The sequence below is a fragment of the Parasteatoda tepidariorum genome, chromosome 4 (assembly GCF_982258835.1).
Source record: "Parasteatoda tepidariorum strain Cologne lab strain chromosome 4, Ptep-v5.0, whole genome shotgun sequence".
Classification (NCBI taxonomy): Eukaryota; Metazoa; Arthropoda; class Arachnida; order Araneae; family Theridiidae; genus Parasteatoda; species Parasteatoda tepidariorum.
The window spans coordinates 105,773,968-105,801,484 of NC_141758.1; the positions used below are offsets into that span (position 1 = coordinate 105,773,968).

The 27,517-nt window shown below is 29.8% G+C and overlaps 1 long non-coding RNA gene across 2 annotated transcripts in view; it reads left to right on the forward strand.

Moving 5' to 3' along the window:
- The first annotated feature begins 967 nt into the window (after nucleotides 1-967).
- Nucleotides 968-27,517, forward strand: part of LOC147812523 (uncharacterized) — a 36,932-nt gene continuing 10,382 nt past the window's right edge. The window contains exons 1-6 of one of the 2 annotated variants that reach the window (XR_015433249.1): nucleotides 968-1,074; nucleotides 5,427-5,482; nucleotides 11,874-11,933; nucleotides 16,292-16,383; nucleotides 16,497-18,538; nucleotides 19,565-19,624. This is a non-coding gene — a long non-coding RNA (uncharacterized LOC147812523). The remainder of the gene's footprint in view (nucleotides 1,075-5,426; nucleotides 5,483-11,873; nucleotides 11,934-16,291; nucleotides 16,384-16,496; nucleotides 18,539-19,564; nucleotides 19,625-27,517) is intronic. The other variant, XR_015433248.1, reaches the window with a different exon arrangement.

A 27,517-nucleotide genomic window follows, 5' to 3' on the forward strand; every position in this document is an offset into this window, starting at 1 on the left:
TAAAATTTTAGGGGTTCAAAAATTCGATATATGCAATTTGATATATGGTATTTTAATTATTCTACTCTTGTGTGTTTCTTTAAAAGACAACACCTCAGAGCGTCCCTTTTATTAATAAGTACTGGTATCATGACTTAGACCTAGTCATATTTAGTTAGTTTTGATGATTGTTACATTTGTGTTTGGTGCAGCATGACCAATTCTAATTCTTCTGTCATTAAGTTTTACATATATTGTAATCCATAAAAAAAATAGTTGGTATTATCGCCTATATGGGCGTTTATTTTATTTTAACAATTTCTTAATTTTTATTTTCTCCTTTATTGAATGCATTGTATCATATTTCATACATTCAATGCTTTGTGTTACTTTCATAAGTAAGGGGAAAATTTTCTTGTGGAGTATGATTAAAAATATACACTAAGTGCAAGTGCAGAAAAAAAATTTCCATACTTTTTAACTATTAAAATTCTTTTATGAGTCTTGACGTTTTAACTTTATTCGATGTTCAATCTTTTTTTCATATTCAAAAGGTAGTTTTCAAGTGTTTACTGTAATCAACTTGAAGAAAATAGTAAATGAACTATGAAGTATTCGATATAATCACTTTACTATTCCACAAATGTGCAAGAAGTGCCTGACTGCATCAGAGATGTATAAAAAATGTGTTTTGTTTCAAAAAGTTAGTTTTCAGTTCATACATCATTTAATCCCTCTCCTAGAAACAAAAATGGTTTATATTTCTCAGAAAATATTTGTTTATACAATGATATTTATTAAATTTTTATTATTGTTGCTTTTTGTTATTGAATTGGCAGATGTTAAATTAGTTGGATTTTTGTCAGTTTTTTGAAAGTCTTTTTTTTTAGAGTATAGAAGTTTTGCCATCAGCGATTTACCTAAGTGTTTTTAATTTTGCGTTGAAAAGTAAGTTGTTTTGTGTACTTATATTGCAACTTATAATGTCTTTCAGTACTTGGAACATTGAGTAACACATTAAAGTACTTAGTTAAAGATTGTGATCCAAATAGTGGGGAACAAGATGATGAAGAAGGCTATGAAGATGAATATGTAGTGAGTATTCTTATTTATCTTAAAATGATGGCTCAAGGAATGACTCTATAACAATTGTGTGTATTCCTTTTTGCTGCAATGATGGTGTGTGTATGATTTTTCTATGGAGTGCCTGAACAATATATATCTATGCACATAAGTTAAAAATGAACAGAAAATATGGAAAATATTAAAGATTAATGAAAAGTAAAGAAGAAAAAATAATGGAATGAATTTGTTACGAGTCTTTTTAATATTGGATGAGCTATTTGTTTCGAATCTCACGCCTAATTTGACTGATTTTTTAAAGAAAAAATAATGAATAAAGATATCGCTTCATCAGCTCACACGATTATGTCCGCAAAAATAGCAAATAGCCTCCTTTTTTAGGATATAATTGTGTGAGCTGATGAAGAAAATATATCCTTTTTGTTTTCCGGCTTTTAAATATATATATATATATATATATATATATATATATATATATATATATATATATATATATATATATATATATATATATATATATATATATATATATATATATATATATATATATATATATTTAAATATTTTATTGTAATAATTTCTCCTCTTCTCTTTTCATCAATCTTTAATATTTTCCCTGTTTTCTCTATATTTTAAACTTATTTTATGAGTTCTATATAATTGCAGCTTATGCGCAGCAAATAAAACTTATTAGTTTTCTTAATTTCCTTCCTTTTTTTCTTTTCTTTATTTTTATCATTTTGTCTTTATTGGGCTATTTATACATATGTATAGATGTTTAAAAGATAAAAATGCGAAGAAAAATATGTTTTAAGAAAGAAAACATAATTAAATAAATTTTAAAAAGAAATTAAAAGCCAGAAAATAAAATAATGAAAAGATATAATTTTGTCATCAGCTCACATGATTATATCCGTAAATGACAGTATTTTATTGTATTAATATAGCCAAAGCAAAACAAAACTTTTTTGTAGAATTACCAAGTAGAATTTATCGTCAGTTGAAATTTTGACAATTGATTAAACTAGATGAGGTATTGTCATCTAGATATACTCCAGATTTCAGGGTTTTTCGTATCATCCCTCCAGGTCTAAACACTAGGAGCAGGACATGTGATTTTTTCAGGGAATTTTCGCATATCTGGAGCCCATTGATTTTGAGAAACTTGTATTGGCCATAAGTTTTCCTGGTGGGAGTGCTAGTTTTGTTATAAGTTTTGTTAAAGCAGCGTATTCTCTAACAATTTTGTGAAGTGAGCCTATGTTTTGAGGCGAAATTTCTTTCTAGATTAAAAGTTTGTAAAAGATTGTTTTATCCATGTTTTTTCCTGGGTGGGATATGACATCCGTCGTTGAACAGCCAATCCAATTTTAAGTTTAAGACTATACTAATGTTCAACTCTGTAGCCTTGTAATTTTGAACCAATCCAGAAGAAAGGGACACTCTTGGACCAGTACCCCCAGAGGTTTTGAATTGTTATGGGAACATGGAGGATTTTGTGACTTGACAGATTTAACGTGCGTCAGTCACCATTTACTACATGGGGAGTTTTCGACCGGTGGGGATTGAACCCACGACCTTTTGGACATGGACCCAGTGCCCTACCAACCAGGTTATCCCGGCTAGGTGGGATATTGAAATTTCTTGTTGTGCCAACAATTTTCTACAATTTTGGGCAACATTTCATAGTTTTTATGTAGTAAATTAGTTAAAACTTATTTTGGCTATAATTTTTTTATATTTTTGGTTGAACTAACGAGACTGTTAGGATAACTATTTCCTACAATGGATGGATATTTGAAAGCATTATTCCAAAATTTTAAAGCAAAAGTTATCTTACTCTTATTTTTTCTATAAACTAATTTTGGTTGATGGGATAATGAAAATTTCCTTTGAGATGACAATTTTGTTCAATGAGGTAATTTCTGGAGGTGAAATTAAAGCTTGCGTTTTCTAGGTGAAAATTAAGGTAATTTTGCGTTGATTGTTCTTAGAGTCCTGCAGTGGACTGATCGTAAGGACTTGGTTCCCAGTAGAACACCGAAGTCAAGCATCACTGGCTGCGGTCAGTAAGTGGGTGGTGGACCACTTTAATCAGTCTGCGTAGGGACCGAGGGTGTGCGGTATTGGTACTCGTTAAACTGTTCTAACGTAAAGTGCTCGACTTTGCGTGCAGGTCGTTGGGCAACTGAAGCGGGGGTGCCATCTCCTCTGCAGAGGATCAAAATTGTGATAGCTTGTCTTCGGATCATCCTCGGAAATGTTTCCCAGACCGTCGCCTATAGCCCATTGGCAGCTCTAGTGTGACGTAAATTAACTAAATTCTGCGTCTTACAAAAAACAAATTATGACAATCAACACTTATAAAAAATTGTAACGATGAAGAGAGAAAAAACTATCATAGTTTTCCCTAAATATTAAGTAAATTAAATTAATAGAAATTATTAAATGGCTGGAAAAAAGTAAGAAGAATATACAAATACTTTACTTAATTTTCGTCTACATTTATTAAGCATTTTTGAGCAAATTATCAACGTTTCACGTTAGCTTATATAACATGCTAAAAAACAGTACGATTAAAACACGAGTACGATTAAAACAGTACGACAGTACGAAGTAAAGAATTAAAAAAAAAAGAAAAAAAAAACAATTCTAAGAATCTCAGTTTTTCATATTACCACAATTTCAGGAAAAACTAGCCATAAAAGATTAAAATTGTAGTAGAAACAGTTAAAAAAACAGCGTCAGCAATATAAACAGACATAATAAAAAAATTAAGGAAAAAGAAAAAATGGAAAAAAATAATTCTTAATTCTTAAAACAAAACTTAAAAGTAAAAATTTTTAGAAAAAAGCGATGATAGAAAAAGTTTATCAAAAATAAGACCTAGAAAATGCGCTTGAATAAAATCGCCGTTGAAAGTAGTAATTTAGAATTTAATTCTAATAAAAAAAATTTATAATTCTGTAAAGAAACCTTAATCACTGTAAATCTCGCTTTTTCGTATTGCCGCAAGTGGGGAGGATTAAAAAAAGAATAGTTTTATTCGTCATTAAATTTTTTTTATGCAATCTTGTAACGTTTACGAATGAAGTTGATAGAGCGTTGAACTAGGGCTCGAAATACCGCCCGTCCTCGGCGGTCAAAAATTCCCAGCGGACAACGAATTACTCGAATCCGACGTCCGCGTGGACGGCCATTTTCACGTTAATGTTCGTGACACATTTTCAAATTTTATTATCTTGGAAGAGTCTAGCGCCTCACTTCTAAAATAACCCTCTAATCTAGAAATCCCGTTAATTCCTTGGTCAGACCAAATGCTCATGCTAACGTAATCGGTAAACAAGAGAAAAGTTGCTTGTGATTGTGCATTTGTACTTCTAACGATGAGCTTACAAAAAAACACAATACGTACTGGTCTTAAGCAAAAAGCGTTAAACGCAATCATGAATGTCTACCTAAATGGAAAACCGATTTCAGATTTCTGTGCAGAAACCCCTGTAAATCATTGGAGAGTAATAAATAAGAGAAAATTATATTTTCATTTATTTAGAAGCTACGGGTTAGTTTCAAAGGAGGACGGGTACATTGGGCAAGCCGTCCTCGGGGACGGGTAAAATTTTTGAGTTTTTTCGAGCCCTGCAAACCCATGTCCAAGTGATCGTGAATTCAATTCCTAACCACCAAAAGCTCCCCGTACAGTAAATGGTGACTAGTGCACGTTAAATCTGACGGGTCACAGAATCCTCCATGTTTCCTTAACAAATCATGCTTCTAGAGGAACTGAATTGGAAATATAGTTCTCTGGTTCAGGTCAAAATTATGATCAGTAGATGTATGATTGGATCCACCCTTCAAACGGGCTTCGACGTGTGTGTCTGAAGTCGCATTCTTGATCATAGATGTCTCCCTGTGCTTTAAAATTCGTTTAGTTTCACCCAGCAGGCTTTCTGGTACACGCACTTTGCATTAGATACAAAACCAACAAGATAGCTTGGAATGAAAATTTCGGTGAAAATAGCATCTCTCTCGCGTTATTACAAGAAGTCGAAATCATTGGTTTTGGAGCACATGGCGCAATTTTGGTGAAAAAAAAGCTCCAGGGGCAGGCATTCGTTCCATCGCCATATTTTATATATTCAGTTTCCCTATGGCTGGTGGCGACTGATCCTTATGTTTAGAGGGCTAACTTAGATTGACAGAGGTATGGAAAAAAATTGAACGCATATAGCAGTTTTGTAATGAAATTTTTCTTCGAACAAATAAATAATAGTGACTACATATTCATATGTGTTGCAAATTTATTATTATTTTAAAAGGCTGATATTTTATTCAAATCTTATTGATTACTTTGCATTTTATAGGACAGGATGTTGTCTTTATAATGGAGAGTAGTATTTTGGGATTCATCATAGATCTGGTAAGAATTAAACTCTAGAACTTCAATATATTTTCGGACCGTTTAATTATAACGAAAGCATCTAAAGTCAGAAAGGGATTTGCTCACTTTTTCGGGCATAGTTTGAGAAAGATTATGAGCGATGTCTTATAAAGAAAATTGAAATTATTTCATGCTCAAATTTACTAATATATCATAACTTACATATGTTATGAATATTTCAAATGCATCTTGTATTTATATAACGTGTAAATTTGGTTTAAAGGTGAGATAAGTAAGCCCCCTGACAGTTCCTACACTCTTCAGATTTCCAACTCTGTCCCTAATTATGAGCATTGTTAACATGCGGCACTAAAATCCCATTATTTTTATAGTTTGTACTCAAGGAGTTGGCACTTGGTTCCGCCTTCTTCGCGTGGTATCCGGCGATACTAATTCGCTTTTTTTTGGGAGAGGCTTGTAAACAATCCTGAAAAAGGTTGCTATTTGGCGAGAATATGACAAAAATATTTCTTTCGCAATCTTTATGTACATTTTTTTCACATTAATATTTTATAAATTTGATGATATTTCTCTCTTTCGAGTGAATAGTTTGACCTTTGTGATATAATAGCAGAGTACAATAATAACGTACAATAGCAGAGGATAAAGCGAATTAAGTGACTGAAAAAGAATTCGATGTTTGCGTTTGGGCACGCTTTAAGGGTCGTTTCAATTTCAAGCGCGGTAATGTTTCTCCTCTTACTCCCACGCGAAAATTAACTCTCCATCCGATGAGGTAGAACTAAGTGCCAACTCCTGGTGAACGAACTGTAGTTCGGATCACAAGTTTACTACAATCGACTTTCGTTGTAGTGAAAATTTTCGTTGCGATGAAAATTTTTTTAATGGGTGAGTTTTGGAGGTAAAATAGAAACTTAATGCTTCTTGGTATAAAAATTAAGGTAAACTTAACTTTGATTGTTTTTGGAATCCTTCAGTGGTCTGATCGTAAAGACACGGGTCCCAGTAGAACACCGAAGTCAAGCATCTCTGGCTGCGGTCACTAAGCAGGTAGGTGACCACTTTGATCAGCCTGCGTAGGGACTGAGGGGGCACGGTACCGGTTCTTGTTAAACTGTTCTACCGAAGAGTGCATGACTTCATGTGCACGTCATTGAGCTACCAAATCAGGGGAGTCGCCCTCTCTGCAGAGGATCAAAATTGCGATGGCATGCCTTCGGATCATTCTCAGGGATGTTTCCCAGACCGTCGCCAATAGCCCATTATGCAGCGTTAAATAAGTACCTACCTTGTTTTTGAATTATTCCTATAATTTTCTATAATGGGAAAACATTTGAGCGCGAAATTCAAGATTGAAGTTTCTAAATAATAAATTGGCTGAAATTTGTTTTAGTTAAAAATAATTTTGCAGATGTTTTTGTAATTGTTGTTTTTATAATTTTGTCGCTAACAAATATTTACGTTAATGTTATGATTTTGATGAAGAAACAAATGCGTAGAGGTGAAATTTTAACACGTAGTTTATTGATCAGGAATCAGTTAAAGCATGTTTTGACCATAACTTTTTTATTTGATAATTTTGCAAAATTCAAGTTTTAGTTTCTATGCTATAAAATAGCTAAAGTTTTCCTTACTTTTGTTGGATGAGATTGCGTTACTTTTTGGTGCTAACGTGTGTTAACGAATTTGTACAATGCGCTGACATTTGGAAGCAAAATTCTAGCTTGCGATTTTTAGAACATAAGTTAGCTATAACTTGTTTTGCTTAGCTGACAAACTTAGGTTATCGTAGACTTGTCATAAAAGTGCTCATGTAATCTAATTCTTACAGTATTTGTTTTCAAACATATAAATTATACCAGTAGACGAATATCAATTATGCAAATCAACGGTACTAAATTTATTAATCATTTTTTTTATTTAAAATCCTTTTGAAATAATTATTACTTCATATGAAATCTAATTGTTTCCCATACATTTTACAAAATAGATTGTTTTTATGATGAGATTAAGCAGGGGTCTGTTTAGAAGAAATTTGGGTCCGTTAACGGACCCTTCACAAAATATCTTTTCATAAAAACGGACCCTTCACAAAATATTTTAACTTAAAAACGGACCCTTCACAAAATATTTTAACTTAAAAACGGACCCTTCACAAAATTATTTTTCTTTTAATCGGACCCTTCACAAATTTGTTTATCTTCATTATTATTTTGTTAATCGAATAAACCCTTTCCAGGGCAGAAAACAAGAAAGACGGATGTAAACGAATTAAGTTTTGTCTTCGGCAGACGATTCTTCCATTATTCATCCGAAATTAATATTCTGCGTTCAACAGCATAGGCTAAATACCAAATATTTGTATGTTGCATCTCTAATTTAGAAGGAGCAATTGTTGTTTATTTTTTAAAATTTTTATTTTTTTAATTACAATTTTACAGTGTTGAGCATAATCTTGTATGTCTATACAATTTAAAAACTCTATGAAAAAATTTTCTTTTGCAATAACGGCCCCTATTTGCACAAATTCATAAAAGCGGACCCTGGTTGAAAGAATGTGAGTAATTTTTTCACAATTTCACGAAAAACGGACCTTTCACAAAATGTCTGGACAGACCCCTGGATTAAGTTACTAAATAGAATTGATCAGTATTTTGTAAGACCGATAGTTTTATTAAGAATTTCAACTTCATGCTACATCAATTTTTATCTTTTTACAAATGTAACGAAAACTTCTAAATTTATTTTTTTCTGACAAAGAGGGAAGATAACGAGCAATGCTTATGGAAGATATAAAATTTCCCCTCATTTTTACAGACTAACGACTTACTGCAATGAGCTAATGTTATACACTTGCCGCCGGGCTGACCATTGGAGGTTTTCGTGGTTTTCTTCTCCATGTAACGCAAATGTTGGCTAATTTCATCAAAAATTTCTTCACTAAGACTAATTTGTCCCAATGCTTGATCGGATATTGTAGCTGAGACTGGTAGTGAATTCAATGTTCAACGCCAGGCTTTAATATAAATTGAGCTAATGTTTAAAGGTAAAATATTAACTTATGCTTTATAGGTCAAAAGTTATCTAAAACTTATTTTGACAAGAACCATTTTGTCACTTATCGTGGGCTGACGTTTGACGATAAAATACAAATTTGTTGTTTTATGTTTAAGTGCTATAGGTTCTTGTCTAGTTTATAGGTTTGTGTTTTTTTTTTTTCGAAAAAGAATAGCTAAAGCACTGTTCCCTATTATATATTATACTACTAAACCAAATATTCGATTTGTACATTGGATACCGAAAACTATCCTAACAATTTTATCCTTCTTAGAAAAAAATATATGTAGTTGATTCTGTAGATTGCGTGATTGCCATTATTTAAAAATTGAAATATGAAATGTAAGATAAAAAATTTTCTTTAAAAATCTGTAGAATTTTATCTAAAGGTAAAATTATTTTTAAACTCCTTAACATTGGTATACATTACAAATGAGAAAAATAGTCTTCATATATTAAATATTTGTTTATTAAGACCTGTTAATAGAATGTCACTATATTTTAAACCACAAGGTTGATAAATTTATTAAATTACCAGTATTTATATGTTTATCATTTTATAAAGAAAAGATTTGGGATAATATAGCAACAAGTTACACTTTATTTTTTCCAAATGTGACATTTCTGCATCAAACTGTTCCTATTAATTGTTTGGGAAGATTCTTTCAACATATTTCCCGAAGTTCCATTTAATGACAACAAATATCGAATATATCTTTTCACATACACAGAAAACCGCAAACGTTACATCACGAGAAAAACCATGAAAACCTTTTATGATTAGCCCAACGGTAAAGTGATTTAACACATGACCCATTCCATTATGATGATATTTTATTTAAAATTTCTGGTCGGTGGAAGCCGGGAGTAGAACCCATATAAACCAGTCATCGAACCCAAGAAACCAAGAGGAAATTCTTTTTTTTTTTTTTTTTTTTTTTTTGCTGAGCCAACGTGACTCCTTTTACAATTTTATTTTATAACCATCGTTGTACAATCGACCCAATGTTGGACTTACGAACTAACTCATGATCCGTCTGCCACTTCGGATACTTTACGCCAGCACTGTGATCGATGCGAGCTAGGTGCGGAATTCGAATCGACTAGCCATCACCGGGATTCGAACCTTGTTCACCTCATTGGAAGGCCAGCACTCTATCCCCTGAACCATCACGGCATTAAAACTATGTCTTACATATTGCCTTTAAATATACCAACTGTGCAATTTTCCTATTAATTTTTCAATAGTAGCATATTTAAACACGCCGTGAATAACTGGAACTGTGAGTAACAATTAAGTATAAAACTATACTTCGCAAGAGCTTAAAGTTGGTAAAGAGGAAAAGCCAACATAAGAGAAAAAATATAATTAATTGATCAGATCTTAGGGTCCTAATCAGCCACTTAGCAAAGCAAAAATTTTCAACGCCCTTTAAAAAAGAAGTATTTGAATTCTTTTTTGCAAATTGTTTACTAGATTTGATATGATAATTTTTTTATACTGTTAAGTGTTATTAACTAATTATCTCACAAAAACATTAATTTCGTGGCTAATTGTTCCTTACTATAAGGCTATAAATATTTAACAAAAAATTGCACAACAGTTTGTTTTTCAAAAAAAGATAAAAGCGTTGAAATTCAGAAGTAAATCCTATTCGGTTGCGAAGAAATATTTACAAAAGTTGAAGTATTTGGGACGTTTTCGTTTTGTAAATTTTTCTCTGAGACCATATTGAGAAGACAAATTTTAGCTTGATCATTAATTTTTTTTCTCCAATGCTTACCTTGATAATGGCCTAGGTCATACAGGCACCTGGCAGATTTGTTGGCTACTCTTTCATGGGTACCTTATTAGGTGGGCCAACGTTGCTCCTTCAGTAAGGACCGATAGTACAGAGAAGGAAAGAACTTCCATGCCTTGTCCGTGATTCGAACCCATAACCTTTCTGATGCAACAGTAATTCCCTAACTCTTACACAGGTTGGTCGGCGCTTGATCTTTAAATAACGTAAATAAAAATTGCAATTTCTAATTCTTTTCAAAATAACGTGGTTCTAGAAAATAAACCTACTTTAAGTAATAAAAAGCTACTTTAAGTAATAATTAGGTTCAATGTGATGTCAAAGTCATAAACTCAGCTAATACGGTGAAATGCAGGAATTTTAAACTTTTTCATTTTTTTTTAAATGATTCCGTCTTTGAAATGTTTGATACCTTCTTTTTTCAATCGTTAGGATAAAATAAGTACAAAAGCAACTAAAAATTTACCATGGAAAATAATATTTGGAGAATAATATCTCCATAATGAACCATCTTTAGAAATAAAAAAGAAAATATTTTGATTTACTCGTATATGGAGACATATACAAATAAAGTATTGCTTTTTTTTTCAACTTTTGGCCCCTTTCTCTCCCCCCTCACTCCTAGTCACAAAAATCAAGCAAATCTTATCCTATGATTACGTAAGAAAGTAACAACACACCACCTGGATCTAACTTTGAGTTTTCCTGAAGTAATATAATTTTAGCTAAAAACATTAGGTAGGGTATTTCAATTGATTTTATAAAAGTTTGGGAAGAATATTCTTTAGAAATATTTCCTGATTTTCGTGAAATGGTTATAAATGGTAACATAAAAGCGATTTGTGTCCAACTTTTTCCTTATTCGTACTGAACTTCTGTTTTAAATGTGAAGTAATTTTAATTGTAATTTTCCCTCAATCATTGTTCTACTTTTTATTTATTTTTTTAATTTTTAAAAATGATGTGATTTAAATGCCTTACGTAGGCGTTGCTCGTTTCCCGCGTGCTACTTGTCACAAAAAAGAAAGTAAATCACAAATCTACATCCCTCTTATGTCATAAAGTTTGAAAGGTCCCTATGAAGCCGAGATGAGTCAGGGGATAGAGCGTTCGCCTTTCAGTGAGATGAACCGGGGTTCGATCCCGGCGATGACTGGTCGATACGAATTCCGCATCCCGCTTGCACCGACCACTGTGCTGACGTGATATATCCTCAGTGGTAGACAGATCGTGGGTTAGATTCCCCTTGCCGTCTGGCTAACCGTGGGAGGTTCTCGTGTTCTTCCTCTCCATATAATGCAAATGGGGGTTTGTTCCATCAGAGTCTTCCAACAAGGCAAATTTCTCCCAATACTTGATCCAGGAGTTTCCTTGTCTTCTGGATTGGGTTCGAAATTACGAGGCTATGGAATTGAACATTTGTATTCATAAACCCAAAAATTCAGTCGGCTGTTCAACGACGGTTATAAAATAAAATATAAAATAGAAAGGTTTCTATAGTGTTGCATAAATATTTATATAATTTTAACCAATGTGTCGTGTTTTTTCAGGTTTTGAACACTATATGGTATACAAATCCCTCCAAGAGTCGATGTCTTAGATTATTAAAGGTAAGTCAGAAGAATTTAATCTTCCTATTAACCAGCGTTTATAAAAGAATATATATATTAATAGCGAACATAATTTCGTATACATAAAAGAAATTACATTTAAGACTTGCCACATATCTGAAAAGGAGACAACATATATTAACGACATAAAAAAACTGTATTTTTAGTCAAGAAAATGTATGAGGCTTTCTAATTATGTTAAAACCATTTTTTAAAAAAACAAGAAATTTCATAACGGAAAAAAGCCACGATATAAGCAGATTAAAATAATTATTTTTTCTGCTGAAAGCATTTAATATCTTGACGTAGACTTAAAAAAATTGGTTAAAAAACTTTAATCAATGAATTATAAATAACAATTGTAACTTTAGCGTCGTGATAGGGAATAAGGTTTTCTAATAATGATAATAAAACCATTTCGTGATTCATCCCCTGTAGTATTAAATAATTTAAGTTTTATTGAAATGTCTCGATAAAAAATGGTACATTCTCCAATTAAAATAAAGCTGTTTCTAAATAAATTGCAATGTAGCGAATAATAAAATTAATTGAACTTAATACTATCATAATTGTCCTAAAATGCGATAAAAAATAAAGAAAAATCTTGTTTATAAATAAGCAGAAGTCATTTTGTCGTATCTTCGAATATGGCTTAATTTTGCGTGAAAAATGATCAATGAATTTCATATGCAAATGTCTTACTACATCGTCTAAATAATAAATGATGCGTAATCAAAGTATGAAGTTAAGCGTACAATTAAATAAAGAATAAAATTTAATATTAAGCGCTAAATAAAAATTGCATACAATAAATGCATAAAACATAAAGTAAAGCGAAAATATAAGGTGTAAAATATTTAATGAAGTAAAAAGAAAGCCTAATATGAAGTAATACTTAATACATTGAGTAGCAATTGTAACAGAGAATAAAGAATAGTAAAGTTTGAAGTATCAGGGAAATTTAAAGCGTAATATATGAAGTATAGGATAAAGTGTTAAGTAAAGAGTGAGATATATAGTGAAGCAAAAAATAAATTTAAAAAAGAGTCACGCGTAAGTAACTGAAAGCGCAAAATATGAAAGTAAAGCTTAAAGTAAAAAGGGGATGGTAAAAATCTAAAAGAATAAAAAGGGAAATATGGAAAAAAAAGTAAAGCATAGTAGAAAGTATATCGTAAAGTAATGTGTAAAACATAAACAAACTCGTAAAACGAATAAAGTGTAAACTCAAGTAAAGCGTGTAATATATAGTAAAAGTGTAAAATAACGCGTTAAATATAAAATAAAATAGAGAATAATATAAAGCAGAAGATATAAAAAAAAACTGCAATGCGTAAAAAATGAAATAAAGTAAATATTGAACTATAAAGCAAAGCGTAAGGTAGAAAGTATATTATATTTTTGAAATATAATAAAAAGGAAAGTGTAAAGTAAAGAAGCCACTAAAGTATAATATAGTAAAAAGTACAGCTTAGTTTAAAACAAAGTATTAAGTAAAACAAAATGTGGTATATAAATTAAATCATAAAATGTAAAGTAAAGCGTAAAGTAAAAAGCGGAAAGCATAATGTGAAAATTGTGTACACTAAAATGTAAGCGTAGAGTTAAATGTAAAGTAAGATGCGTGTCAGGTAGAAAGTATAGTTAACGATAGAGTATAAATTATAGTGTAAATTAAAATATAATGTAAGACTAAGTTTTGACTAGTCTAGTCTAATTTTGACTGAAACTAATGTAAGACCAAGATTAAACCAAGTTTAAAATTACGTGTAAAATATAAAGTTTAAAGTAAAGAGTAAAATATAAAGAAAAAAGTAAAGTAAACTAAAGCAGAAGGTTAAATAAAACGTGAAGTATAATTTACAGCTTAAGATATAAAGTGAAGTGTAAAATGTAAAGTAAAACGAGAAATATAAACTATAATGTAAAGTATAAAGTCAAGTACAAAATTTAGCGTAAAGTCTGAAGAGTAATGTGAAACATATGAAAATATAAAACCATATATATCAGTAATAAGTAAAGAGATTGAAGAAAATATTAAGTAAACTGAATGAGTTAAAATAAATTTAAATTAAAATGTTATTGAATTGTCTTAAACCTGTAATGTTTGGCTTCATGGAAATTTTTTATAAGTATGTGAAGGAATCGGTCATTTTTTTTTCATCATCGTAGAGAGTCGATGTTATTGGAATAATAAAGAAGACAGAGATATTGAAATATGAGAGAATAATTTAAGGTAGATATTTGATAAGAACTATCAAGGTAATTTCAATACCACATGTTGAATACTTGAAATATGAAACGATTCATCTTTCGACTAACAAGTCTTACGAAAAATGGTGAATAGCACTTTTGGGATTCGTTTTCAGATTTCACAAATCAAGTCGCATCGAGGTATTATGAAATAAATATATCAAATTGAATTTAGTGAATAATTTCTTAAACATACAAAAATTGTTTGTCTTTTGAACAAGCAGTAATAATGCTCTTAGTACCATTTACAACATTTAATCAGGCAAACAATAAATAAATTCCGTGCTGATAGAGAAGCAAAAGAAAAGGAAATGTGTAAATATTACGCTTAATGGAAAGTAAACGTTTTAATGTATAAGAAGTATAACAGAGTAAGAGTAAAGCATAAAAAGTTATAAACATATAAGAAAAATAAATGTGAAACAAATTGCATGATGAAAAGAAACACGTAAAATCTATTGCGTATAGCACTTAAAAGTAAAAGGAAGGCATAAGGAAAATTAACCCATAAAATTGCCCGCTAAAGAAAAGTGAAGCACGGAAAATTTAAAAAAGAAAAATAACGCTTAAAATTTAATTAAAATTTTTACAAAGAAAAATAAATGCCTAAAAACTATGCGTAAAGTAATGCGCTAAAAAGTAAGTTATAAGAATGATATGCACGCAAAAGTAACGCAAGAGAAAATAAACGCGTTAATTTAGAGCTGAGGAAATGTGAACGCATAAAAGATACGTAGAGAAGAGGAAAAAATAATACGTGGACAAGAAAACTCGAAAAAATAACACGTTATAAAAAGTAAAGCATAAAATATTTTTTTAAAAAATCTATAAATGATATATATAGTAAGTAAAGTAAGCCTTACGCTTTACTTTTTTGTAAAGCATAAAATTTGCGAAAATTATTAAAAACACATCAGAGAAAAAGATGCATAATAAAATTTATTTAAAACCGCTTAATTAAACACTCTTAAGTTACGCTTTAGAAAGTAGAGGCTTAAATATAAAGCGTATTAAAATATTAAGTGACTGAAGTAGAACAACGTGTAAAAGTGAAGTATAAAAAATAACCATGTAAAAATGACGCATAGAATAGCATGCAAAGTAAAGCATGAGAAATGTAATGAGATAAATTGAAGTGTAGAAAGCGTAAATGTAACGCATAAAAAAGTAAAAGAAACTCATAAAAAATTAAGACATACAGGAAAAAGTAGAAGATATAAAGTAAAAAGTGCGTAAAATAAGCAAATTGAAAAAAGGAAAGACGCTTCGGAAAATAATAAATAAAATTTACAAAAAACTTTAACGCATAAAGTGAAATAAAACTGTAATATATATCGTGCTAAATTAAAAATAATGCACAAGAAAAATAGACTTGAAAATGTAACGCACGGGAAAAGGAAAAGTTTCCCGCTGAGCAAAATGACGTTTAAAAGTTATGCATTAGAGTAAACTCGTAAAAGAAAAATAAAGCTTAAGAGTAACACAGAAAAAATAAATGAGTGAAAGTAACACATAGAAGTAAATTTATGCGTATGAAAAGTAAACGCGTAAAAGAAAAGTAACGCATAAAGATGTAAACGCATAAAAATATAAACGCATAAAAGAGGTAAGGCGAAAAACTGAATAATGGGCAAATTTAAAAGTTACGTCCAAGGTAAGAAAACTTCTTAAATGAAAGCTTAAGAAAAAAAGCGTAAAAGTAAAGCAGAATTAAAGTAAACATAACGCTTAGAAAAATAAAGTAACGCAACAAGAAAAGTAACTTGAAAAAAATATACATAAGTAAAGTCGTAAGAGAAAAGTAAGGCGTTGCAATAAACTTTAAAAAGAATGCATAAAAATGAAAGAATTATAGTAACCCATAAAGAAAAGTAATGTGTAAAATTAACGATAAAATAAAACATATAAGGAAAAATAAGACGTTAAATATTATGCGCAAAATTAAAAGTATCGTGAAAGAAAAGAAAATTGTTTAAGTAACTCATAGGAAAAGTTAAAATTGCTCAGTAATTAATAAAAGTAAAAACTCAAATGTAACACAGATTAATTAGATACCAAATGAATGTACTAAATAGATACCAAACTTATATACTATGCATTATTAGGCAAGCTTAGAAGGAATGGTGTAAACAGTCCTTGGTAAAGCTTAAAGATAAGCTTTACCGCAAGAATAGTTAAATTACATTCTTTTATTCAGGTAAAAGTTTTATTGATATATTGTGTATTGTTTTATTAAATCCTCTAAGTTTTAATGAGTTATATTAAGTTTATTTGAAAGCTTTCAATTGTTTAAATAGGGTTGTTTTTCAGGATCCAAAGAAAAAAGTGTATCTGCTAGTATTTTAATATTAGAATAATATTGGTAAGTGTTAATTTCGATTTTATGATCGACTTGATAGGCCAGTTCCACTTACTGTTTTACGTATTCACATGAAGGTATGTATTTCCTTACATAAGGTAAGCTTTTACTGTTTGATAAGAAAGGTTTCTTTTTTCCCTTTTTTTTAAGTTACGTAACGTACCTAATGCGATTCTAATAATCCATAATTCTAAAGAAGTAAAATAGTTTTTGCGTTGTTAAAAACAATAAACCAAGTTAAGTCGAGTTTTTTTCTCCGGTTTTTAACATTTTTGTTCAAACGTTTATTCTTTCTCGCGTTTATTGTTGCATTGTCCCCCTTTTTTTTGTGGATTCGTCTATTTAATTTTATAGTTTTCGTCTATTTAATTATTCGCCCATCTGTGTATTTTAACGGTAATTTACGTTCCTGTAAATTTTTGACTCGAATTTATCAATTTTTGTTACAGCCACTTGAATTATGCATTTAGATTAATCTTTAACGCCTTTTCTGTAAACTTTTTATCACTGCTATATTTCTTTAATACATTTTTCCATGTTTTAATACGTTCCCGTGAAATTTATTTTCCATTCTAGTTCTAGTTCCATTCTAGTTCTTTATTTTCCATTCCTTTTTCCATTCTAGTTGTTCCTCATCTTTTCAAGGTTCTGCTTTTTGGTGTTCGATTTTTCACTTATTCATTTATCCGGGTTTTTTTTTCTTTTTTAGTTTCTCTTAAGTTCATTTCCTTCCATTTAGCCATATTTTAGTTCGTTTCGGTGAGTTTGGTTTTGGTGTCTATTTTTCACTTTATCATTGGTTTTCCGAAGGTCATTGGCGTTTTTCTTTTCATCTCGATTTCGTGTTTCTCTTCCATTTATTCCTGGTGTTTTGTTTATCTCCTTTTCTTAGTGTTCATTTTCAGTGCTTCCATTGTTTTTGTTTTAATTTTTTTATTATGTTTATTTTCCATTTGTTGTTGGTATTTCATCTTGTTCGTCTTCCATTTCTCGTGGAGGGGTTTTCTTTTGACCTTTTAATTGTATTTGGTTTTTCGTTTGTTCACGGTGTTTTGTTTTTCGTCTTTTCATTGTGTTTTCAGTTTATTCATGGTATTTTCCGGTTTTCAGTTGGAGTTTTTTTCTTTCATTTTTTCGTTGTTTGTTATCCATTTTTTTTTGTTGTTGCTTTTGTTCATGATATCTCGGTTCTTGCATTTTCAATGTATTTGTGTTTATTCGCAATGTGTTTGTTCACGGTGCTTTTTTTTGTTCACAGTTCTTGGTGTTTTCCGCTTTTTTTTTGCTCTTTCAATATGTTTCTTTTCTGTTTGCTTATGGTATATTGTTTTCACTTTATTCATGGTGCTTAGTTTTTCGTCTTTTAATTGTGCTCGTTTTTCGGTTGTTCATTGTTTGCTTTTTTTCTTTTATTGTGTTCCCTTTTTCGTTGTTAGTTTTAAGTTTTTCATTGTTTTCCATTTTTGAATTTTTTTTTTCCTCGTTTTACATTGTTTCCGTTTTTTTATTGCTTATTTCTTTTTTTTTTCACGCTGATTTCTTTTTCGTCTTTTCATTATATTTCTCTTTCAATTGTCCATAGCTGTTTATTTTTCGTCTTTTCTTTGTGTTTCTTTTATTGGTTTGTGGTGGTTTTTTTAATGTTTGCATTTAGTTTGACTTATATTTCCTCATTTATTATTCCCATTGTCTTCGTTTGTTTTTCAGTTTTCCTTCCATCATTCGTTCTTGCATGCCTCTTGCACTTAATTTTTAAATAGTTTAAATTTTCCAAGTTTGCTTCCGATCTTCTACGAAATGAATAATTTTTAACACTTTATGACAGGTGATTTTAATACATGTTTTAGTTTTTATAGGATTATTTTGCTCAGTAGTCCTAGTGATTAAGACCTGTTTGGATGATTTAAATATGATTAATCGAGTTTGGGAACTGCTGGACATACTTAGATGCTGACCTATCGAATCGAATCACATTTGAAGAATCACTTTTGCTGTAAGTATAGAATTTTCGTTCGGTTTCATTTTATTAACTGCCTTTGAAAACTGCATACAATAAATTAAACTATTTAAACCGATTTTTTGCAACCTTAGGCAGTAAAATAGTTCTGACCATTCTTGTATGGGTGCAAATCCGAGATGATTGTCTGTATTATTCTGTTCTGATAAAATCTGCTCTAGTTCAAAAATAAATATTACTTAGTTCCGAAACAAATACGTACTCCAAAGAGTTTTATAAAAGTTGAAAGTGCCTGCAGCATTCTCTTTTTTTATATTTTAATAAAGATCAAACTGAGAAAACAAACGATAATGTATTATTTAGTTTAATGAATAATTGAGTAGATAAAAATTGGAATTTCTAATTCTTTTCAAGATAACGTTGTTCCAGAAAATATTAAGCTGAAATGTTCCTTCCTTTGTATGTTTGACACCTTTTTCAAATGGTAAGGTTAAGAAATAGTGCGGAAACTACTTAAAAATTATTACAATATTAACTTTTTACATAAAAATTTTTGACTTGATATTTTTCATTGTTAGCGTCACTGAAAATAAGCAAATCACGTCCTATGCTTAAATGAGAAAGAAACAAAGCACTATCTTGCTCTAATTTTAGCTCTTCATGAAGTAATCAAATTTTAGAATTAAAAAAAAAATGAGGTAACTATTCAAAAAATACAATTAGTAGATATTTCAATTCATTTTATAAAAGTTTGTAAATAGTATTCATTAGTTCTGTTTTTCTGTTAAAGTTCCAAAACACATAACAGCAATTATTGTCTAATTTTTTTTCTTTTTTCAAACTTCTTTTTTTAAATTTGAAGTTAATTCAACTGATATTTTATAGGAAAAATTTAAAAGATAGTGATTTAGATGACTTTCGTAAGCATGACTCATAAAATTAGTAAATCACAAACCCCCCATCCCCTTTATGTCCTTACAAAGCAATTAAAATATTCCTATAATGTTGCATAAGTGGTTATGCAACTTCAGAATGAATAATCAATATGTGATATTTTTTCAGCTGTTGAAAACTTCATGAAAGACAAATTCAAACAAGACTTGACATCTTAGCTTTGTAAAGGTAAGCAATATAAGAGAAGAGCTTAATAATTTTCGCGTTAATATTATCCAGCATTGATATAAATTTTCAAGCAAACAAAAAGAGTATGCAATTAAAAGGAAGTAGAAAACATAAGCTCACCGGACAAAAAATTAGTCACCCAAGCGCCAATCACCGCGATGAATCTTTAGGTTTCGTTAGAAGACGCAGTGGTCAAATAATGTGCTCAACTGCTTCAACGCGATCAAAGTCAAGTAGCTATCAGCGAGATATTTTTTCTGAAGTGAAATTATGTGTAAATATAGGTAAGTGTAAGGATGTAATAGAGTGGCAAAACGGAGAAATTGTGTTTGGCCATGGCCATGGTCATAAGGTGAATTAAGTGGCTGGATATTTTGGTTTTTCAATTCCGACTGTTAACGTGTCTACAAGCAGTGGTGTAATACATGTGGTCACGAAAAAGACGTCAGGATTGTGGTCGGAAAAAGATTCTGCATGAAAGGGATCAGAGACGTGTTTCGTGACTTCTCAATCAGAATCTCTCCCAAACCCAACAGGAATTGAATGAAGGTAAGTAAATGAATGTCCATTCCAAACTGTTAGTGAGAAAACATTGCGACGAGAGCGGCATGCAATGAACTTTTGGAGTCAAACATCTCATAAGCAGCCATTGCTCGCTAAGGCACTTGCTGACTGTTCGAATGATTTATGGTATGACCAATCACGTTTTTGCCTTTATTCAAAAGGCGCATGTCATCGAGTACAACAGAGAGCAGATGAAGTATTTCATCCTGACTGCGCAAGGTCAATTTCAAGTAGAAGGTTAGTCTGTCATATTTTCGGGGAGTTTTTCTCATTATCCATGGGGCTCCCTCACTAAGGAGACCACTAACACGAACCAGCATGTTTATTTGAGTATTCTGGATAATCAGATGATGCCTTTCAGTCAACATCTTTATGAAAAGAGTGTGCCGACATCCCTATTTTTCAAGATGACAACAGCAAAGTTCATAGGGCTGGAAGAATATGTGACTGATTTTATGAACGAACACTCAGACACTCTCTCGTATGGCAGGCAAAGTCACCCGAGTTCAACCCCATTGAAAATTTGAGGGACGTGTTGGAATAACGGGTAAAGCGCCGAAATCAGCATCCTCGCAATTTGGTGGATTTAAGCGGTTAAATCCTCAGCGAGAGTCTTGAACTGAATTCGACGTACCTGCAAAACCTTGTGGAACTCACTTCCGAACCGAATCCAGGTGATTATCGAATCGACCAGATGAAGCGGTGTTACATGCTATAAAATGCTGTTTTTCATGATTTCACTAAGATTGACTAATTTTTTGTCCGGTGTGATTAGTTTCGTATACTGAAAAGAAATTGCACTAAGACTTAAAACATTTTCAACAATAAGACAGCAAATTCTTCAGAATTAAAGCAAAAAACAGTAGTTTCGTCCAGAAAATATTTGAGTCTTTTTAAACGTGTTAAGGCCATTTTTGAAAACATGGACTCCCTTTGTGGGAAAAAAATCACGATATAAGTAAATAAAAACAATTAATTTGTCTCATGAAAGCATATAAAATCTTAACGTAACTTGAGTAATATATAAAAGCAGCACGCAAAATACAATAAATGTTAAAATTAAAAAATAACTTTTTATGCGCAATAAAAATAAATGCGTGAAGACAGGCGACAAAATAACACATAAAAAAAATAAAATATAAAAGTAGATATTGTGTTAATTAAGTAAAAAAAAAAACAAATATAGCGGGAAAAATAATGCATAAAAAAGTAAACGTGAAAGAAAAACGCTTTAGAAAAGGAGAAGCGTAAATATAGGGCGCAAAAAAATAAAAACATAAAATGTGCAGTAAAGGATAGCGATATAAATAAAAGCTTTGCGTAAAATTAATTATAAGAAAAGGAAACAAAGGTATTACATAAAGAAAAAAAAACGTTAATTATAATAAGGTGTAGATTTAGTATTAAATAAACGTAAAAACGAGTAAATGTGGCGTATAAAAAAACGAAGAAATAAAAGCATCGCATAAAAATGTCAGCCATGTACAAGAAGAAAAAACGCTTCGAGTAAAGTATAAAAGCTATGTCTAAAATACAATAAAATATAAAATGAAACATAACTTTTTGCACGCAAGAAAAATAAATGCGTGAAGGCGAAAAAATAACTCATAAAAAATATATATAAAGTAGATATTGTTTTAATTAAGTAAAAAAAACAAATATAGCGGGAAAAATAATCCATAAAAAAGTAAACGTGAAAAAAAAAAACACTTAAGAAGAAAAGCGTAAATATAGGGCGTAAAAAAAATAAAAACGTAAAATGTACGGTAAAGGTTAGCGATATAAATAAAAGCAATGCGTAAAATTAATTGTAAGAAAAGGAAACAAAAGTATTACATGAAGAAGAAAAAAACGTAAATTATAATAAGGAGTAAATTTAGTATTAAATAAACGTAGAAATGAGTAAATGTGGCGCATAAGAAAACGAAGAAATAAAAGCAGCTCATAAAAATGTCAGCCATGTACAAGAAGAAAATACGCTTCGAGTAAAGTATAAAAGCTATGTCCAAAATACTATAAAATGTAAAATTAAACATAACTTTTTATGCGCAAGAAAAATAAATGCGTGAAGACAGGCGAAAAAATAACTCATGAAAAAAATTATATATAAAGTAGATATTGTGTTAATTAAGTAAAAAAAAACAAATATAGCGGGAAAAATAATGCATAAAAAAGTAAACGTGAAAAAAAAAACGCTTTAAAAGAGGAGAAGCGTAAGTATAGGGCGTAAAAAAAATAAAAACGAAAAATGTACGGTAAAGGTTAGCGATATAAATAAAAGCAATGCGTAATATTAATTATATGAAAAGGAAACGTAAATTATAATAAGGAGTAAATTTAGTATTAAATAAACGTAAAAACAAGTAAATGTGACGCATAAAAAAAACTAAGTAATAAAAGCAGCTCATAAAAATGTCAGCCATGAACAAGAAGAAAAAATGCTTCGAGTAAAGTACAAAAGCTATGTCCAAAATACAATAAAACGGAAAATTAAACATAACTTTTTACGCGCAAGAAAAATAAATGCGTGAAGACAGGCGAAAAAATAACTCATAAAAAAATATATATAAAGTAGATATTGTGTTAATTAAGTAAAAAAAACAAATATAGAGGGAAAACTAATGCATAAAAAAGTAAACGTGAAAAAAAAACGCTAAAGAAGAGGAGAAGCGTAAATATAGGGCGCAAAAAAAAAAAAATAAAAACGTAAAATGTACGGTAAAGGATAGCGATATAAATAAAAGCAATGCGTAAAATTAATTATAAGAAAAGGAAACAAAAGTATGACATGAAGAAAAAGAAAACGTAAATTATAATAAGGAGTAAATTTAGTATTAAATAAACGTAGAAACGAGTAAATGTGGCGCATGAAAAAAACGAAGAAATAAAAGCAGCGCATAAAAATGTCAGCCATGTACAAGAAGAAAAAACGCTTCGAGTAAAGTATAAAAGCTATGTCCAAAATACTAAAAAATGTAAAATTAAACATAACTTTTTATGCGCAAGAAAAATAAATCATAAAAAAAATTATATATAAAGTAGATATTGTGTTAATTAAGTAAAAAAAAACAAAACAAATATAGCGAGAAAAATAATGCATAAAAAAGTAAACGTGAAAAAATAACGATTTAAAGGAGGAGAAGCGTAAATATAGGGCGTGAAAAAAATAAAAACGTAAAATGTACGGTATAGGTTAGCGATGTAAATAAAAGCAATGCGCAAAATTAATTATAAGAAAAGAAAACAAAAGTATTACGTAAAGAAAAAACAAACGTAAATTATAATAAGGAGTAAATTTAGTATTAAATAAACGTAGAAGCGAGTAAATGTGGCGCAAAAAAAACCGAAGAAAAAAAAGCAGCGCATAAAAATGTCAGCCATGTACAAGAAGAAAATACGCTTCGAGTAAAGTATAAAAGCTATGTCCAAAATACAATAAAATGTAAAATTAAACATAACTTTTTATGCGCAAGAAAAATAAATGCGTGAAGACAGGCCAAAAAAAAAAAACTCATAAAAAAATATATATATGAAGTAGATATTGTGTTAATTAAGTAAAAAAAAGCGAATATAGCGGGAAAAATAATGCATAGAAAAGTAAACGTGAAAAAAAAAAACGCTTTAGAAGAGGAGAAGCATAAGCATAGGGCGTAAAAAAAATAAAAACGTAAAATGTACGGTAAAGGTTAGCGATATAAATAAAAGCAATGCGTAAAATTAATTATAAGAAAAGGAAACAAAAGTATGACATGGAGAAAAAGAAAACGTAAATTATAATAAGGAGTAAATTTAGTATTAAATAAACGTAGAAACGAGTAAATGTGGCGCATGAAAAAAAACGAAGAAATAAAAGCAGCGCATAGAAATGTCAGCCATGTACAAGAAGAAAAAACGCTTCGAGTAAAGTATAAAAGCTATGTCCAAAATACAATAAAATGTAAAATGAAACATAACTTTTTATGCGCAAGAAAAAGAAATACGTGAAGACAGGCGAAAAAAAAACTCATAAAAAAAATATATATATAAAATAGATATTGTGTTAATTAAGTAAAAAAAACGAATATAGCGGGAAAAATAATGCATAAAAAAGTAAACGTGAAAAAAAACGCTAAAGAAGAAGAGAAGCGTAAATATAGGGCGCAAAAAAAAATAAAAACGTAAAATGTACGGTAAAGGTTAGCGATATAAATAAAAGCAATGCGTAAAATTAATTATAAGAAAAGGAAACAAAAGTATGACATGAAGAAAAAGAAAACGTAAATTATAATAAGGAGTAAATTTAGTATTAAATAAACGTAGAAACGAGTAAATGTGGCGCATGAAAAAAACGAAGAAATAAAAGCAGCGCATAAAAATGTCAGCCATGTACAAGAAGAAAAAATGCTTCGAGTAAAGTACAAAAGCTATGTCCAAAATACAATAAAATGTAAAATTAAACATAACCATTTACGCGCTAGAAAAATAAATGCGTGAAGACAGGCGAAAAAATAACTCATAAAAAAATAAAATATAAGGTAGATATTGTGTTAATTAAGTAAAATAAATAAATATAGAGGGAAAAATAATGCATAAAAAAGTAAACGTGAAAAAAAAACGCTAAAGAAGAGGATAAGCGTAAGCATAGGGCGTAAAAAAAATAAAAACGTAAAATGTACGGTAAAGGTTAGCGATATAAATAAAAGCAATGCGTAAAATTAATTATATGAAAAGGAAACAAAAGTATTACATGAGGAAAAAAAACGTAAATTATAATAAGGAGTAAATTTAGTATTAAATAAACGTGAAAACAAGTAAATGTGACGCATAAAAAAACTAAGTAATAAAAACAGCTCATAAAAATGTCAGCCATGTACAAGAAGAAAAAACGCTTCGAGTAAAGTATAAAAGCTATGTCCAAAATACAATAAAATGTAAAATTAAACATAACTTTAAGCGCAAGAAAAATAAATGCGTGAAGACAGGCGAAAAAATAACTCATGAAAAATTAAAATATAAGGTAGATATTGTGTTAATTAAGTAAAAAAAATAAATATAGAGGGAAAAATAATGCATAAAAAAGTAAACGTGAAAAAAAACGCTAAAGAAGAAGAGAAGCGTAAATATAGGGCGCAAAAAAAAATAAAAACGTAAAATGTACGGTAAAGGTTAGCGATATAAATAAAAGCAATGCGTAAAATTAATTATAAGAAAAGGAAACAAAAGTATGACATGAAGAAAAAGAAAACGTAAATTATAATAAGGAGTAAATTTAATATTAAATAAACGTAGAAACGAGTAAATGTGGCGCATGAAAAAAACGAAGAAATAAAAGCAGCGCATAAAAATGTCAGCCATGTACAAGAAGAAAAAATGCTTCGAGTAAAGTACAAAAGCTATGTCCAAAATACAATAAAATGTAAAATTAAACATAACTTTTTACGCGCTAGAAAAATAAATGCGTGAAGACAGGCGAAAAAATAACTCATAAAAAAATAAAATATAAGGTAGATATTGTGTTAATTAAGTAAAAAAAATAAATATAGAGGGAAAAATAATGCATAAAAAAGTAAACGTGAAAAAAAAACGCTAAAGAAGAGGATAATCGTAAGCATAGGGCGTAAAAAAAATAAAAACGTAAAATGTACGGTAAAGGTTAGCGATATAAATAAAAGCAATGCGTAAAATTAATTATAAGAAAAGGAAACAAAAGTATGACATGAAGAAAAAGAAAACGTAAATTATAATAAGGAGTAAATTTAGTATTAAATAAACGTAGAAACGAGTAAATGTGGCGCATGAAAAAAACGAAGAAATAAAAGCAGCGCATAAAAATGTCAGCCATGTACAAGAAGAAAAAACGCTTCGAGTAAAGTATAAAAGCTATGTCCAAAATACAATGAAATGTAAAATTAAACATAACTTTTTATGCGCAAGAAAAATAAATGCGTGAAGACAAGCGAAAAAATAACTCATAAAAAAAATATATATAAAGTAGATATTGTGTTAATTAAGTAAAAAAAAACAAATATAGCGGGAAAAATAATGCATAAAAAAGTAAACGTGAAAAAAAAACGCTTTAAAAGAGGAGAAGCGTAAGTATAGGGCGTAAAAAAAATAAAAACGAAAAATGTACGATAAAGGTTAGCGATATAAATAAAAGCAATGCGTAATATTAGTTATATGAAAAGGAAACAAAAGTATTACATGAGGGAAAAAAACGTAAATGATAATAAGGAGTAAATTTAGTATTAAATAAACGTAAAAACAAGTAAATGTGACGCATAAAAAAAACTAAGTAATTAAAGCAGCTCATAAAAATGTCAGCCATGTACAAGAAGAAAAAATGCTTCGAGTAAAGTACAAAAGCTATGTCCAAAATACAATAAAACGGAAAATTAAACACAACTTTTTACGCGCAAGAAAAATAAATGCGTGAAGACAGGCGAAAAAATAACTCATAAAAAAATAAAATATAAGGTAGATATTGTGTTAATTAAGTAAAAAAAATAAATATAGAGGGAAAAATAATGCATAAAAAAGTAAACGTGAAAAAAAAACGCTAAAGAAAAGGAGAAGCGTAAATATAGGGCGCAAAAAAAAATAAAAACGTAAAATGTACGGTAAAGGTAAGCGATATAAATAAATGCAATGCGTAAAATTAATTATAAGAAAAGGAGACAAAAGTATTACATGAAGAAAAAAAAAACGCAAATTATAATAAGGAGTAAATTTAGTATTAAATAAACGTAGAAACGAGTAAATGTGGCGCATAAAAAAACGAAGAAATCAAAGCAGCGCATAAAAATGTCGGCCATGTACAAGAAGAAAAAACGCTTCGAGTAAAGTATAAAAGCTATGTCCAAAATACAATAAAATGTAAAATTAAACATAACTTTTAGCGCGCAAGAAAAATAAATGCGTGAAGACAGGCGAAAAAATAACTCATGAAAAATTAAAATATAAGGTAGATATTGTGTTAATTAAGTAAAAAAAATAAATATAGAGGGAAAAATAATGCATAAAAAAGTAAACGTGAAAAAAAACGCTAAAGAAGAAGAGAAGCGTAAATATAGGGCGCAAAAAAAAATAAAAACGTAAAATGTACGGTAAAGGTTAGCGATATAAATAAAAGCAATGCGTAAAATTAATTATATGAAAAGGAAACAAAAGTATTACATAAATAAACAGAACACGTAAATTATAATAAGGAGTAAATTTAGTATTAAATAAACGTAGAAACGAGTAAATGTGGCGCGTAGAAGACGAAGAAATTAAAGCAGCGCATAAAAATGTCAGCCATGTACAAAAAGAAAAAATGCTTCGAGTAAAGTATAAAAGCTATGTCCAAAA